The sequence below is a fragment of the Diceros bicornis genome, chromosome 1, assembly GCF_020826845.1.
Source record: "Diceros bicornis minor isolate mBicDic1 chromosome 1, mDicBic1.mat.cur, whole genome shotgun sequence".
NCBI classification, from domain to species: Eukaryota; Metazoa; Chordata; class Mammalia; order Perissodactyla; family Rhinocerotidae; genus Diceros; species Diceros bicornis.
The window spans coordinates 20086237-20102224 of record NC_080740.1 but is presented as its reverse complement, the minus strand read 5'-3'; the positions used below and the strand labels follow the sequence as shown (position 1 = coordinate 20102224).

The following is a 15988-nucleotide window of genomic DNA, read 5'->3' as shown; positions in this document are numbered from 1 at the left end:
AGACACAATTACAGCATCTAGTGAGGACTAGAGTGGTAGCTGTAGAGGTGGTGAGAATTAGTTAGATTTAGGATATCTTTTAAAAAGAGAGCCAACAGATTTTGCTGAGGGATTGGATGTGGAATGTGAGCGAAAGAGGAATCAAATGATGATCTGAACAACAGTAAGAATTGATGTACCCTTTACTGAGATGGAAACATATGCAACAGGAACAGGTTTGTGGAGGTTGAAAATATAGAGTTTGAAATTCATGGTAAATATCCTAGTAGATATGTTGAAATAGGAAGTTGGATATGCGAGTACAGAAATTAAAGAAATCAGGGCTGGATATGGATACTTGGAAGCCATTAGCATAGTGATGCCATATAAAAGACAGTGAAAGGAATGGATGAGATCACCTGCGGAATGAGGGTGGCTAAAGAGGGGAAGAGATCTGGGGCACATTGACATTTAGAAATCAGGAAAAATCCAGCAAAGGAGACTCAAAAGAGCACTGTGATTTCACAAAAGTCAAATGAAGAAGGTGTTTGAGGTTTCAAGAAGGAGGATGTCATTAACTGTGTCCAATGCTGCTGAATGATTAAGTAAGATGAAGACTGAGTTAATATTGGATTTATCAGGACTGTTTAAATGCCCAGATATCTACACATAATCTCTCCTTTCATTCTAACATTTAAATTAGCTAAGAGGTCTCACATTCAAGTGTACATAAGAATTAAAGATCTAGAGTTTATCCTTAACATCATGTATTCCGTACTTTGTGAGCCACGTAGAGGATTTTCATGGGGAATTTTTACTATCAGGGATTTCTGCCATAAAGGCTGAGTTTAGAACCAAACACCTGTTATCGACATGCCTTTAGCTTTCCACAGCTCTTTCCAATCTATCCTATTAGTATTCAGAAGATAGGAAAAAGAGCAACGTCCGAGAGGCTATCCTTAACTTCTTACTTTACATAAATCATAATTTACAGGTAAATTTAATCTTCTAAATCTAGGCTTGTCCACCTCCCGTCTTTTCTGGAGTTGAATGGATCGGGTAAAGACGGATAAACCATAAACGGGAGAGTGGGCAATCAGCTGCATGAACATTCCCGGAACTGTATTTCAAATTCCGCTCGGAGAACGAGGCTTCAGGTGGCCCAGTCCTCTACGGCTACCAGGAAGATGTGTCCCTCGCTTGAGAAGAGAGGGTAAAGGAAGGACGAGTAGAGCCCACGAGGAGAGAACAAGACAACTCATCTCCCACACGCCTCTCTCTCCTAGCCCACGCAGCGCCACAGGCACCAACCCAGGGACCACGCCCCGCCTATTTCCGGACTGCGGCCGCCGCCGTCGCGTGCGCAATGACGTTTCAGTCTCCTGCGGACCCCGGAAGTGCAACTCGAACTTGGTCGGGGCGCGGATCCCGAGAGGGAAAGTGATAACTACCGCACGAGGGAGTTCGACTGGCGAGCTGGAAGGCCACGCCTCCTCCCGCCTGCCCCCGCAGCCCTGTAGCTGGGGGCAGAGCTCAGGTAGGACCTGCGTTCGAGGGGATGTGAGCTCGGGGGGCAGGCCCCGGCTGAAATCAGAGGAGGGGGCTGGCCTGGGCCGTCTCGGGCGGGGGTCGCCCGGAAGCTACCCGGAGCCACGCTGCGTTTCCTGGAGACACCTTTGCCCTGTGTCCGGGACCCCGCTGATGGGCAGGTTGCACCTGCCATTGCCACTTGCGAGGCGGGGCGGGACATGTGTGTTCCCTGGATGACTCTCCTTACACCTGGACTTAGGAGGTTCTGGGAGCCCTGGAGATCCTAGAGTAATGGGCCCTCCTACGCTTTCTCAGGAGGGGAGGTATTGCAGTTCTCTGGTTAAAGATTTTTTTCTACAAAAATGATCATCAACTGCCAAAGCTTTACCAGAAGTCATTTACTGCAGACAGAAGATTAAAGTGCAGTTATAAAATGCTCTCAAAACTTGTAACATGTATGGGTGTTGGTGGGACATTTCACTGGGATGAATTCTTAGTTGAATACTTTTGACTTTGAAATAAAATTAGGTATATTTTGGAAGCAGTTTTCTCTCTCCCTCATCCAGAGATTTAACATATTCTTCTAGGGCTCCAGAGTGTGTATCTGTTTGGCCAAGTAACTGGTTACTTAGTTTTTGGCTATATTTATTGACAAGCAGTGTTTGTGCATTTTGGTATCTTTTTGTCTTAGGGCAGTGGTAGAGGTACATTCAGTATCCCTCATTGTGAGGGACAGATATACTGTATTCATTTAGTTTATTTAGAAACTGAGTCAGAGAGCACTTTTTTTGATGTGCTGGTACCAGGCTTCTATCTGACTTTTTAACTAGGCGGTCCTTCCACTTAACCAGTGAAGCCTAAACCAGGGATGCTCTGGATGACTTGGAGGCAGTGGCTGCTGCAGCGCTGGTAAATGGTAGAATAGTACCAAGGCCAAGAGGGAAATATCTGTGAAGCTGTGAACATCCATTTATTCATTCATTTATCGAATATTTATTGGTCACCATCAGTGTGCCAGGCAGTGTTCTAGGTGCTGGGCAGATAGTAGTGAACAAAATAGACAAAGTCCTTGTGCTCCTGGAGTGTACATTGTAGGGAGTGAAGAAGGACAATTAGCCAGTAAATATATATCAAATAGTGATAAGAACTATGAAGAAAAATAAAGTACATTAAGGGAAGAGAGAATGATAGCTATTTTAGATAGGGTGGTCAGGCTCAGCCTCTGTGATAAGGGGAGTTTTGAGTAGACATCTGATTGGAATGAGACAGTAAGCTCTGCAGGTACCTGGGAGATGAGCGTTTTAGGCTGGTGAGAAGCCCTGAGGCAAGAGTGTTTGGTATATCTTGGAATAGCAAGGATGTAGCATGGAGGCATTAGGGTTTAAAAATGTTGAGAATGAATATTTAATCAGTGATTTGGTGTGTGCGTGGGATGTCTTGTTTATTGACAGCATATTTTTCTCAGCTTTCCCAGACAGACCTCTATGAGGAGAATATGATGTCCTTATATATATAGAGATGTTTCCATGCTCTTCATTAGTACTAACAAAATTAAACACCATTTACTTAGTTGTACATGACTTGTGCTGTCTGTTTTAGAGTCAGATTAGGTTTGCACAGTACCGTGGATAACTAAGCAGCGAGTACTTCTCTGCCCTATGTCAACTTTACTTTTCATTCATTTTTTTATTGTAGTAAAATATACATAACATAAAATTTACCATTTTAAACATTCTTAACTGCCCATTTCAGTAGTATCAAGTACGTTCACATTGTTACACAACCATGACTACCATCTATCTCCAGAAATTTTCATCTTCCTCAACTGAAAATCTGTACCCTTTAAACATTAACTCCTCATTCCCTCCCTCCCCTCAGCCCCTGGCAAGCACCAGTTTACTTTCTGCCTCTGTGAATTATCTATCTCTACTCTAGGTACCTCATATAAGTGGAATCATACAATATTTGTCCTTTTGTGACTGGCTTATTTCAGTTAGCATAATGTCTTCCAAGTTCATCCATGTTGTAGCATATGTTAGAATATCCTTCCTTTTTAAGGCTGAATAATATTTCTTTGTATATATATACACATTTTGTTTATACTTTAATTTGTCCATAGATGCTTGTATTGCTTCCACCTTTTGGCTATGGTGAATAATGCTGCTATGAACATGGGTGTGCAAATATCTGTTTGAGTCTCTGCTTTCATTTCTTTTGGGTATGTACCCAGAAGTGGAATTGCTAGATTATATGGTAATTCTATGTTTAATTTTTTTAGGAATCACCTTACTGTTAACCACAGTGGCTACACTATTTTACATTCCCACCAGCAATGCACAGAGGTTCCAGTTTCTCCACATCCTCACCAACACCTCTGCACATCCTCGCCAAACACATTTTCTGTTTTTTTGATAATAGCCATCCTAATGGGGTGAAGTAGTGTCTCCTGTAGTTTTGATTTGCATTTCCCTGATGATTGTTGATGTAACCATCTTTTTCATATGCTCTGGAGACATATGTATATATCTTCTTTGGGGTACTAGTCATTTATTTTAAGATCTGATTTTAATAGAAATTTTTGGAGACTTTTTTTTTTCTGGTGAACCTTTTAAGGGTTAAGAGTGAGCCACCCTGTCTTCTTTTGCTTTTTAACTGTAAAATACTATAATTGGAAAACTACAGTTGTCTGGAGACCAAGTATCTGCAGTAACTCCAAACTCAGAAATAAAAGAAACCATAAAGCATCTTTTGTAACAACGAATGAGCCTCTGAGTATCAGATTGTGATGAAAACAGTTCAGAAAAGCCAAAGATCATCCTGACCTGCTTTGTTGTTTTTTCTTTTTAATTAGAAGGAAAAGAGTGTATTGATTGGCTGATTGTGCCTGTGAAGTAGATCTCTTTTGTCTGGTAGCTGAGAAGAGCAAGAAACAGAGGAGCCAAAAATGATGAATAAACAGAGAAAAGAAGTGTTGAATAGCAGTACAGCAGTCAAATGTGGCTAGATGGAGAGTGGCAAATGGGATCAATATCAGTAATGGATGATAAGCACCAGAACTGAGAGCAAAGGAGAAGGGACCCGGAAACAAAGTGACAGAAAGTAATATAGCTCTACAGGTTGGAATAGAATGGGGGATAGGCTGAGAGAGTGCCAGTTTCCAGTTTCATCCCAGCATGTGGTTCTGAAGTCAGCTGCTTGGTATTGAGTCATTTAGTAAGACCCACTGTATATCAAGTAATGTATGTCAGTCCATTGGGTTCAACAGTCAGTGGAAGTTGTGCAGTGTATACAGTCCTACAGGAATAAACTAAGTTGTTCAGACCATGTGTCACATCATTTCCATCCATAGAGTAATGAGGTTTAATTGAATAATTTAATGAGTAATTGTGTAATTTAACAATGTTCAGCATTGTTTAAAATAATTTTTTTTGGATTATCTGTTTAAGGAGGTAAGGAATTTTTGATCCAGAATGGCTGATGGCCCATTAGTTCAGGATAACACATCTGGGGGCTGGCCCCGTGGCGTAGTAGTTATGTTTGCACACTATGCTTTGGTGGCCCGGCATATGTGGGCTTGGATCCCAGGCGCGGACCTACACACCGCTCATCAAGCCATGCTGTGGCAGTGTCGCACATACAAAATGGAGTAAGATTGGCACAGATATTAGCACAGGGACAATCTTCCTCAAGCAAAAAGAGGAGGGTTGGCAACAGATGTTAGCTCAGGGCCAATCTTCCACACCAAACAAAACAAAACAAAACAAAACACATTTTTTTTTTTTTTTTTTACTATTGAATGTTTTGTACACTATCATTGTTTATTAAATACTCTTGGGGCACTACATTTAGCTAACTATTTCAGTTCTAAAGCTCATTTAAATCGATTACTTTGCTTTAATTTAAAGTAATGAATGAAAAATTATACCACAATTTTGCTTATCACTTTTTGGCAAATTAAAATTGATTAATTTGCTAGAGATGAGGTGGCAGATGACTGATTTGCTCAAAGTTTCACAGCTAAGTTAAAGACAAGTTAGAGACAGCAGTGCTGTGCTGCTTTCTCTGATATTGTATTGTTGTCTCCTTTTGGGGGAAACAGTTCATTTTTGCAGTATAGATACTGCAATATAGATAATACAGATAATTTTTGCTATAGAGAAAAATATCACTGTGAAGACAGGTCATTGAAGCAAAGCGTTTATTGTATGTTTCCATTTCTTTATAGCAGACTGGGTGTTTATTTTAAGCATGGTCTAGGTTGATAATATACTTAGGGTTGATTTGTTTAGAGGTTAAAAAGGTGCTAATAAGACTAAGAGTGTGGATTTGGGCCCCTGTAAGGCCCTTTAATAGCTCATTACAGGAATGATCACGACTAGTACCCAACAGTGTTAACTACTAACTGCAGTGGGATGTGGTTAAAATTCATATCCCCTGCTAATCACATTGCCCTCTTATGTGATCTGGTATAAGAAAGCAGCAGGAAAGATACTATATGTGGCTCAACAGACACACTACCTTTATTTAAAAAACAATTGAGAGTTAATATCCAAGGTAATGAAGAAGTGTGTGATACTCTTTTCATTTGCAAAGCATAGTTTGTGTGCCTTGTAGAACATAGAACAAGCTAGAGTTGTAACGAAGATTGTGACTTAAGGTGAGGCATTTAAAAAATTTGAAAAATTTGATTAATTGACAAGGTCAAATGCTCTCTTGGTTTGAATCACCTCATTCTTCTTGTCATCGTTTTTGTCTATACTATGGCAATGATTCTGGTACTAACTTAAGTAGTTTAGAAATTAATTAATCATCGTGATCCATTTGGTTTAACACCCTCTAATGTATTTGGAGTATTTATGTTAAATGGTCATATCCAGGAATTGGTTGGGGGGTGAGCAGGAAGTATCAGATCAGGCAGGTTGAGGAAGTTCAGGCAGAAAAGAAAGGGATTAGTTGAACAGGGATAGGACTCTGGTTTCAAAGTGATGGGAGAAGAGGGGAGAAAGAAACAGGGGAAGGCCTAAGACCTAGATTAACTGAAAAATGAAGAAAGGAAAACAGGGCGAGAGTTAGGTAGGGTCTCAGTTATTTGAATCAGTAAAATGTTGATCCCTAGTCATAAGGCAATCTGGACCCCACACTTGAGGATCTTACATGCTGGTTAGGGTGTCTGCTATAAAGATAAGACTTTAGCAAAAGGTTTTGTATTATGATAGAAATATGTATATCTATGTAATATGATAGAAATATGTATGGGAGAGGCACAATGCCTTGCCTGGGGTTATTGAAAGACTTTCTGGAGAAAATGATGCTAAGTTGAGAACTTAAGGATGAGTCATTTAAAAGTAAAACAGAAAGGCATTCTAGACAGGAGAAATATCTCTCAGCAGTCTGATGTCTGTAAAAACAAAAAGGAGTTTGCAATTGCTAGAGCAGAAAGTTTGATTGTAGTGAGATGGAGTTGGAGAAAGAGGTTGTAGCCAACTCATGAAGGATGGGGGGATGCGTAAGATAAGAGGAGAGAAGGCTTGTATAGTTTGCTGAGGAGCCTGGACTTGCCTCTCTAGGCAATAGGAACTACTGAAGGGTTTCTCTTGTGTCCTGTGTAGTAAAGAATTTAACCTTGCTCAAAAAGAGGTCTGGCCTTCACTCTCAGCTTCTGGGTGATAATCTCTGGTATCTTTGTTTACCTGGGGGCCTTGGGTCACAGTGTCTAACAATGTTATTTAGGGTGGGGATTAGCCATTCCTGTATAGTCTTAGGATGGGGGCTGCCCACACCAGAAAGACTGTGTGACTAAGGGTGGGGGCTGTGGGTCACATGATATTGGTTGAACTGGAAACTGAGATCAGCCATGTGGGCAATCAGTCAGTCAGTCATGCCTATAGGATGGAGCCCAGTAAAACTCTGAACACCATGTCTCCTCTGAGCTTTCCTGGTTGGCAAGACTGCATATTTGTCACACATAGATAGCAGAGAGTAACATATCCATGACTCCACGGGGAGAGGACATCAGAAGCTCCGCGTTTGGTACTCTCCTGAACTCTGTCCTGTGTGCTTCTTCTCTTCCCTGATGTTAGTCTGTATCCATTCCCTTTAATAAACTGTAACCATAAGTGTAACAGTTTTCAGTGAGTTCTTTGAGTCTTTCTAGCGAATTAGGAAACCTGAGGGGGCTTTGGGAATCCTCTGAACTTGTAGTTTAGAAGTGCATGTAATCCCTTGTGTAGACTGTACCTTCTAACTCTGTAGTTGTCCAGAACCTTTCACATCTCCTTTCTCTGCTCCTTCCTTCCTCTGGTTAGGGACAGAAATGGCCTTAGCATTTGAAAACAGGGCCAAATGAACTGGTGATGTTGAAATACCCTATCTTCTAGGATTAGAGGATATTCAGAAAGGTATCAAGAATATTGTAACACAAATCTCCCTAACATAACATTCCTCTACAAGCACAAGAAATCCGATGACTGATTAAAAGAGGAATGTTAAGAGTTTGATGAACTCAGTTTCCCATAGATCTACTTTAAAGTTGAATCATCTGAAATTGTAAAAGCTCGAAAGAAGAGATTGATCAGAGAGGCTTCAATGAGAACTTTTAGATTACATATCACCTAAAGAGACTGAGAACAAAGGTACTTGAAAGTAGTAGAAAGAAGGAAAGATGGAATGAAACATGATAGGGAAATAATACAACTGTGTTATGCTTTAAGAAGATTCAATGTAATTTTTTCCCTACATTTTGAAAATAGTTCAATTGAGGAAACTTACCTTTTTTTTTTTCTGCTGAAGATGGTTAGCCCTGAGCTAATATCTGTTGCCAATCTTCCTCGTTTTCCCTTGAGGAAGATTTGCCCTGAGCTAACATCTGTGACAGTCTTCCTCTATTTTGTACGTGGGTCGCCACCACAGCGTGGCTGAGGAATGGTGTAGGTCCCCGTTGAACCTGGGAACCCAGGTTGCCGAAGCAGAATGTGTGGAACTTAACCACTACACCACTGAACCGCCCCAAAGAAACTTACCTTTTAACAACTTTTATCACAGATTTCTTTTAAAGAGCTATGTCTGTAAAACATTTTAAAAAATGCATTTATTAGGAACTTAACCTGCTACATTTAGGTTTTGCTAGGGCTTTGAGAGTGAACAGAAACGTTGCAATCAGATATAAAAAGCAAAGGAGCATTTAATAGAACTCAAATAAAATTAATAGATATGTATTCATCCACAATTCGTGTGTGTGTGTGTGTGTGTGTGTGTGTGTGTGTGTATTCCTACTATTTCCTAGGCACGGTGAAAGCATTTTGGTAGGCATCTTTTCAGTAAATAAGAAGGAGAAAAATAAGGGATAGAATATAGGACCTTCTGATTTTTGAGGAACTAAGTATAATGTTTGAATTACAAGCATTGGTTGTTTTTACTTATGGATGTTGAAATGGTATTACGTTTTAGAAATTTACCAATAAGATGTCTAAAAATGTGGAATAAAGGAAAATGACACAAAGATAAGACTTCAAGTTTTGTGTTTGCAAGGAATATAATTACAGCATTGACATTAGAATTAGTCATAGATAGTAATGACGTGTCAGGAACCGTGCTATGCAAATGTAGATATGGCATAGGGAGATATATTATAAGTTGTAAATGAAGAAAGTTCAGGTGCACAGATGTATGTATAGATGGTAAAGATCTGAGAGCAGAAGGAAATATTATTACTGTATTTAAAAGTTTTATTATTATTTTTAATGCCAGCTAGGTTGAAGAGGTGTCAGTTATCTGTGCCAATAGGGGAAAGTCACGGTTTGACTGTTCCACAAATGGAAGTTATCATGTAGGCTTGGTTTTAAAAAACACTTTTGAACTGATTCCACTTTCTGAGGAATTATTATTTTAGGGGATCACTGGAGTCTTATTTTTATTACTGGTGTATTTGTTTTTGCCCTGGCTGTTGCTGAGCTGTATGGGAGGATACTAATAGTTATACCCTCTATAATACTACATTGAGCAAAGTTTGCAAATTGGAGACCCCCAGGCTAAATGGACCTGCACAATCTTTAATGTTTTAAAATTAGTTTCAGCTAATTTAGGTAAAAATCCAGGCTTTTGGTTTGTCCTGAAAAATAGGAAGTTTCAGTCACACTGGGCTGTTATTCTATATAGCAACAGTGGGGCAAATGGCAACTCCCTTGAAATGAGCCTTGTATTTTCCAGTTGTTGCAGTCTTCACATTCATACAGTGTAAGCTTATGACTTATAGGGCCTCACTGGCTTCATTTATTGGTAACTTTCTGGTGCCTGTAGACATTCAAATCTTTGATTCCTGCATTATACAAACTTTAACACGGGTACTGTTTGTCTTTGCCTTTCTGTGGCTATATTGCACCCTTTCATTTTTGTTTTCCTGGATACTTACAGTGATTGGGGTGTAGCATTCAGTGTAGACTCTGTCTCCAAGTAGTAGCTTATACTGTAAATTAGAATTTTTTAGTCCTGGTATGCTCTAGTGACCTCCCTTAAGCTGCTGTCAAGGTGGTGGTAGGGTCTAGTCTGTAGGTTGTGTTCTGGCCCGAACTTTTAAACAGGATGGCTCTAGGTTTGATACTAGGATCCAACAAAGTTGTTTTCACTGGAGAACATTTGTACCTCTTTGTTCCAGCATCAAAGCATTTTTTACCTGTATCCCGTTCTTCTAGGGTCTTTCCTACTTTTTTCTAGGTGACTAATATGATAAATCAGTTTGTGCTAATGTGTTTGACAGGTAATTGTGATTAGGTTATTATTGTTTATAGGTAATATTTCATTACTTTGAAACAGTGTGAGTGATTGTAATGGGGGAAATTTTATCTGCATTAGGAATACTACAAGTACTTTTAAGAAACTAGACATTTCAGTTTTATCATTGAAAACAAACTATTTATTTGACAAGCTTATTTATTCTGAATATTTTCCTCAGTAAGAATCATGGCTTCTTTCACTTAGTAATATGCATTTAAGGTTTCTCCCTGTTTTTTCATGGCTTAATAGCTCATTTTTTTAAATACTGAATAATATTCCACTGTATGGATGTACCACAATTGATTTATTAATTTGCCTACTGAAGGACATCTTGGTTGTTTCTAAGTTTGGCCATAACGAATAAAGCTGCTATAAACACACAAGTTTTCAGCTCATTTGGGTGAATACCAAGGAGTGTGATTCCTGAATCATATGGTGAGAGTATGTTTAATTTTGTAAGAAATTGCCAAATTATCTTCCAACATGGCTATAGCATTTTGCATTCTCACCAACAATGAATGAGAGTTCTTGATGCTCCATATCCTTGCCAGCTTTTGGTGTTGTCGGTGTTTAGGATTGGGACCATTCTAATAGATGTGTAGTGGTATCTCGTTGTTTTAATTTGCAATTCCCTAATGACATATGATGTTGAGCATCTTTTCATAAGCTTATTTGCCATCTGTATATCTTCTCTGATGAAGTGTCTATTCAGGTCTTTGGCCCATTTTTTTTTTTTCTTTTTTGTGAGGAAGATCAGCCCTGAGCTAACATCCATGCCAATCCTCCTCTTTTTGCTGAGGAAGACTGGCCCTGGGCTAACATCTGTGCCTATCTTCCTCCACTTTATATGGGACGCCTCCACAGCATGGCCTGACAAGCGGTGCCTTGGTGTGTGCCTGGTAACCGAACCCAGGCCGCCAGCAGTGGAGTGTGCACACTTAACCGCTACGCCACTGGGCCAGCCCCCTGGCCCATTTTTTAATGGGGTTGTTTTCTTATTGTTGGGTTTTAAGAGTTCTTTGTATATTTTGGATAAGATACTTTTATCGGGTATGTTTTTGCAAATATTTTCTCTCAGTCTGTGGCTCATTTTTTCGCTCTCTTGACAGTGTCTTTCGCAGAGCAGGTCTTGGCTCCTTTTTGTTTAACAGTCCTTTCATTATTCTGTCTCATGCTTCTCATGTTTTACTATAAGCCGCAAAAAGAACGTCTGGTTAGAAATCTTAGCTAGATCATTAAGTACATTTTCTACTTTCCATATAGCTCCATGGGACAGTATTGCTAAAGTTTCTGCTACTATATGACAAGGATCTCCCTTCCTCGAATTTCTGATAACATTTACTTTGCTTTCTTGCAAGTCATCACCCACAGTCTTATCTCAAAGACCATGGGGCTTCTATTAACCGGTTCTTCAGGGTGTCTTAGACTTTCTCTAACACTTTTCTCAGAGCCCCCTGCCTGATTTCAAAGCCACTCTCACATTTTAGGTTTTTGGTATGGCAGCACGTCACTTCTAGGTACCAAAATTTGTATCTGTTGTTGCCCTAAAAGAAACCTTTATGTCCTATAGTTGCAGTACTAAGGTTTCTGTAAAACAAATTATGTGGGTGACTGAATTACAGCACGATTTGAATTTGCAACCTTAGGAAGGATTGGCACCTTGACACTTGGGATGGGTACGTATGGGCAGGTTCTGATGAAGCTAGGAACCTTGGATCTCTAAATTCTGTTGAACTTCCTTTGCCAGTAGAAGCAGCCCTTCTACTCCTTCCCAGGGGGGTCTATCTCCCCTGGCTTAAAGACCCTATAATGGCCTCCCCTGAAGCAGTTGACTACAGTGGTCTGCTGATCTTCGTCTTGTCTTATTCCAACCACATTACATTGTTTTTAGACCTATAACCAGACTCAAGTCCAAACAGGCCTCAGAGGTGAGGTATAACATTTAAACTATGAAGAAGTGTGATACACACCAAGAGAACTGGATGATTTTTGTCAGTTTATGTCTCTAGGAATCAGGGAAATATGGGTGGGAATGGATTCTAAGAGTGTAGGATCTGGTTGAAGGAATATGAACTTGGATCAGGCAGTGGTGATGCTGGTGGTGGTGGTGGTCGTGGTTATGGTGATGTCAGGGAATCCTGTAAGGATTATACTGTTACGAAGATACTCCAATAGTCCAGTTAGGAAGTGAGAGATGATGGGGACCTAAAATGAAGACAGCGGTGTTGAGGATAGGAAAGACGGAAATGATGCTCTTTGTTCCTCTGATACATTATGCATAATTTTTTAGCACTTACAGTTTAATTTGTTAGTGTCCTCTCTCACTAGACCACGCTATTCAATCATTAGGACCACCTATTTTTATAACAGCATGAGGAGCAGCAAGCATTACAGGCATTCTTCGTTTTATCGTGCTTCTCTTTATTGCGCTTTACAGATACTGCATTTTTTACAGGACTCTCCACCAGCAAAAAGATTATAATTCGCTGAAGGCTGAGATGATGGTTAGCATTTTTTGGCAATGAAGTATTTTTTGTGTGTGAGGAAAATCAGCCCTGAGCTAACATCTGATGCCAATCTTCCTTTTTTTGCCGAGGAAGATTGGCCCTGGACTAACATCCGTGCCCATCTTCCTCTACTTTATATGGGATGCTGCCACAGCATGGCTTGACAAGTGGTGCGTCGGTGTGTGCCCAGGATCTGAACCTGCAAACCCCGGGCCGCTGCAGCAGAGTGCACGCACTTAACTGCTACGCCAAAAGTATTTTTTAATTAAGGTATATACATTATTTTTTAGACATAATGCTGTTGCACACTTAATAAACTATAGTATAGTGTAAACATAACTTTTATATGTACTGAGAAACCAAAAGATTCATGTGACTTGCTTCATTGAGATATTTGCTTTATTGCGGTGGTTTGGAACCAAACCCTGGGTATCTATGGGGTATGCCTGTATATGCTGGGTATTGTTCTAAGCACCTAACATACATTAATTCATTTGATCCCCACAGCTATTCTTTAAGTAGGTACTAATATTAAATGCATTTTTTAGATGTGGACACAGTGTTACTATGTTGAGGATCCTCAAGACCCCCCTCAGATTTGATGATTTGCTGGCAGGACTCCCAGAACTCAGAAAAGCAGTTATATTCATGGTTTCAGTTTATTACACTGAAAGGAAACAAATTAAAATCAGCAAAGAAAACACATGGGGTGGAGTCCAGGAGAGACAAGGCACTGGTGTTACCACACAACATTGGAGTTGTCTTGCCCTATGCACATAAAAAAAGCCAATTATTACAGCATCAGCTTCTGGGAAAAGAAATGTAGCTTTATTTTGCGAGATCGATCTGCAAGGAGACGGGGCATGTGCCCTCAGATCTGTCTCCCTGATCCAGGGCTTGGGGCACAATTTATGGGATGAAGGGCAGGGTGGTCTGAAGTGTGGAGATAGATGAGTGGAGGTAAGGAGAGGTGAGGTGATTAATGATCTGCGCAAGCATAGTTAAGCTTCACGCCTCTTCATAGGACTCATGTTCACAAAATGGTGGCATTACCATGATCTGAGGGTGAAGTTTTTAGCTCCTTGAGGTCACAAAGGTCACTTATCAAGCATTTGCATAGGCCAGTTGATGAGTTGGTGGTCTCAGCCGGCCTGAGCTGATCAAGGGGTCTCAGTTCCTGAAAGACAACTCTTAATTAGTCTGTTGATAAAATGGGGTCAGTTGAACTGGTCCTGGAGGGCCTGTGGTTACACTAGCTTCCATTTGTCCTCTCTCAATAGAGCCACACGGAAAATGATCAGTTCTCCCAGCATGTGTTCCCAACCAAGAAAGCTCCCCTGAGCCTTGGTGTCCAGGGTGGTTTTTTTGGGTGTCAGTCATGGAGTGCACCCATAACTGACATCTGTTTAATCTCCAGCCCCCACAGAGATCAAACTGATACAGCATGACACAGGACCCAGGTGAATAAAAACGTGCATTCATCATAAATCGCATGGTTAGTATAAACTATATGACATGGCCCAAGGCTCAGATGTCAAAAGACAACTCTTATTAGGCATGATATTCCAAGGGCTTTTAGGTTATCTCGCAGAAGCCAGTCAAGGCCAGTCACTTCTTTAGAACGTGTGGGTTTGAACACCCCAAGCCTGCTGAGTTAACCTTGTACTGCACAACTGGAGGTTGACTAACTTGTCCTAGGTAATCCCTAGAATAGATGGCAGAGTTAAAATTTAAACACCGGCGTTCTGGCTCCACTGTCCGTTGTTTGCACCATATGCTCTACTCCCTTTTGGCATCGCTTCTGTCAGACACAGAATCTGATATGTTTGAGGCACTCAATAAATTTTTATTAAGTGAATGAATGAATGGTAGGAAACTATCAGATTCTGCTGATTCAATAAAAGTCATTAGTGTTAGAGCTTTTTAAGGCTGTGAAATACCACGTCTATATCTACTCCCAAGCCCTCTAAATCTATAGAAGTTATTAGACACTTGCTAAAGATTGGCTTAAGCTTCTTTTTGCTCTCTTCGTGTGTGTAAATATTGCTCCGTTGACTGGAGTAGTAGGATTAGAAATCTAATTATTTCTAATGTATTAAGAAAATATATGGTTGCTTGAAGTTGAAATATTTAGAGCTATTTTTCTGGTTTACAGTCTTATGAATTCTGTAATAGCAGTTACATTACACTCATAGCTAAATACTTGTGATATTTAGGTTATTTTTGTATTTGTGTGTATTTGCTAATCTCTCTTGGAGAAAATAATAAGGTTTGGCTGAAATGTAATAAAATAATCCCTTCTCAAGTAGTAGTTTATATATTTCTCTTATTTTTTTTAATCCACGTGGCATATCATTCTCCGTGGAGTAAGTAGTACTGTAGCATGTAAAGATTTTAAGAAAACAAAATAAATCATGCCAATTATCATTTTTTAACATTTTAAAAGTCTCCTTACTTTTATCTGTTTTAACATTATTCAGGTATAGTTGAAGTACAATGCACTGTACATATTTAAAGTGTATAATTTGGTATGTTTTAGCATACATCCCCAAAACTATCATCACAATCAATATAACGAAGATTTCCATCACTTCCAAATGTTTTCTCATTCCGTTTTTCATTGGTCATTTTATGTCTTCTTTGGAGAAGTAGCTGTTTAAATCTTTTGCCTACTTTTAAATTGGGTTGTCTTGGGCCTGCCCGGTGGCGTAGTGGTTAAGTTCGTGCGCTCGGCTTCGGCAGCCCAGGGTTCGCAGGTTTGGATCCCAGGCACAGACTGATGCACCACTTGTCAAGCCATGCTGTGGCAGTGTCCCATATAAAGTAGAGGGAGATGGGCACGGATGTTAGCCCAGGGCCAATCTTCCTCAGCAAAAAAGAGGAGGATTGGCAACAGATGTTAGCTTAGGGCTAATCTTCACACACACACACACACACACAAAATTAAATAAAAAAATAAATAAATTGTGTTGTCTTGTATAGCCAGCCCTAGTGGTCTAGTGATTAAGATTCAGTGCTCTCACTGCCACTGCCTGGGTTTGTTTCCGGTCGGGGAACCACACCACCTGTCTCTCAGTTGTCACACTGTGGCGGCTGTGTGTTGTTGTGATGCTGAAAGCTATGCCACCGGTATTTCAAATACCAGCAGGGTCACCCATGGTGGACAGGTTTCAGTGGAGCTTCCAAACTAAGACAGGCTAGGA

At 40.2% G+C, this 15988-nt stretch overlaps 1 protein-coding gene across 9 annotated transcripts in view; it reads left to right on the top strand.

Annotated features, from left to right (window-relative positions):
* Nucleotides 1-1376: 1376 nt before the first annotated feature.
* Nucleotides 1377-15988, top strand: part of FAM172A (family with sequence similarity 172 member A) — a 412528-nt gene continuing 397916 nt past the window's right edge. For 7 of the 9 annotated variants that reach the window (XM_058530416.1, XM_058530242.1, XM_058529948.1 and 4 more), the window contains exon 1: nt 1377-1516. The gene's annotated coding sequence lies outside the window, so the exon portion shown is untranslated. Of the gene's footprint in view, nt 1517-3628; nt 3763-15988 lie in introns of all 9 variants that reach the window. The other 2 variants (XM_058530498.1, XM_058530022.1) reach the window with 1 other exon arrangement.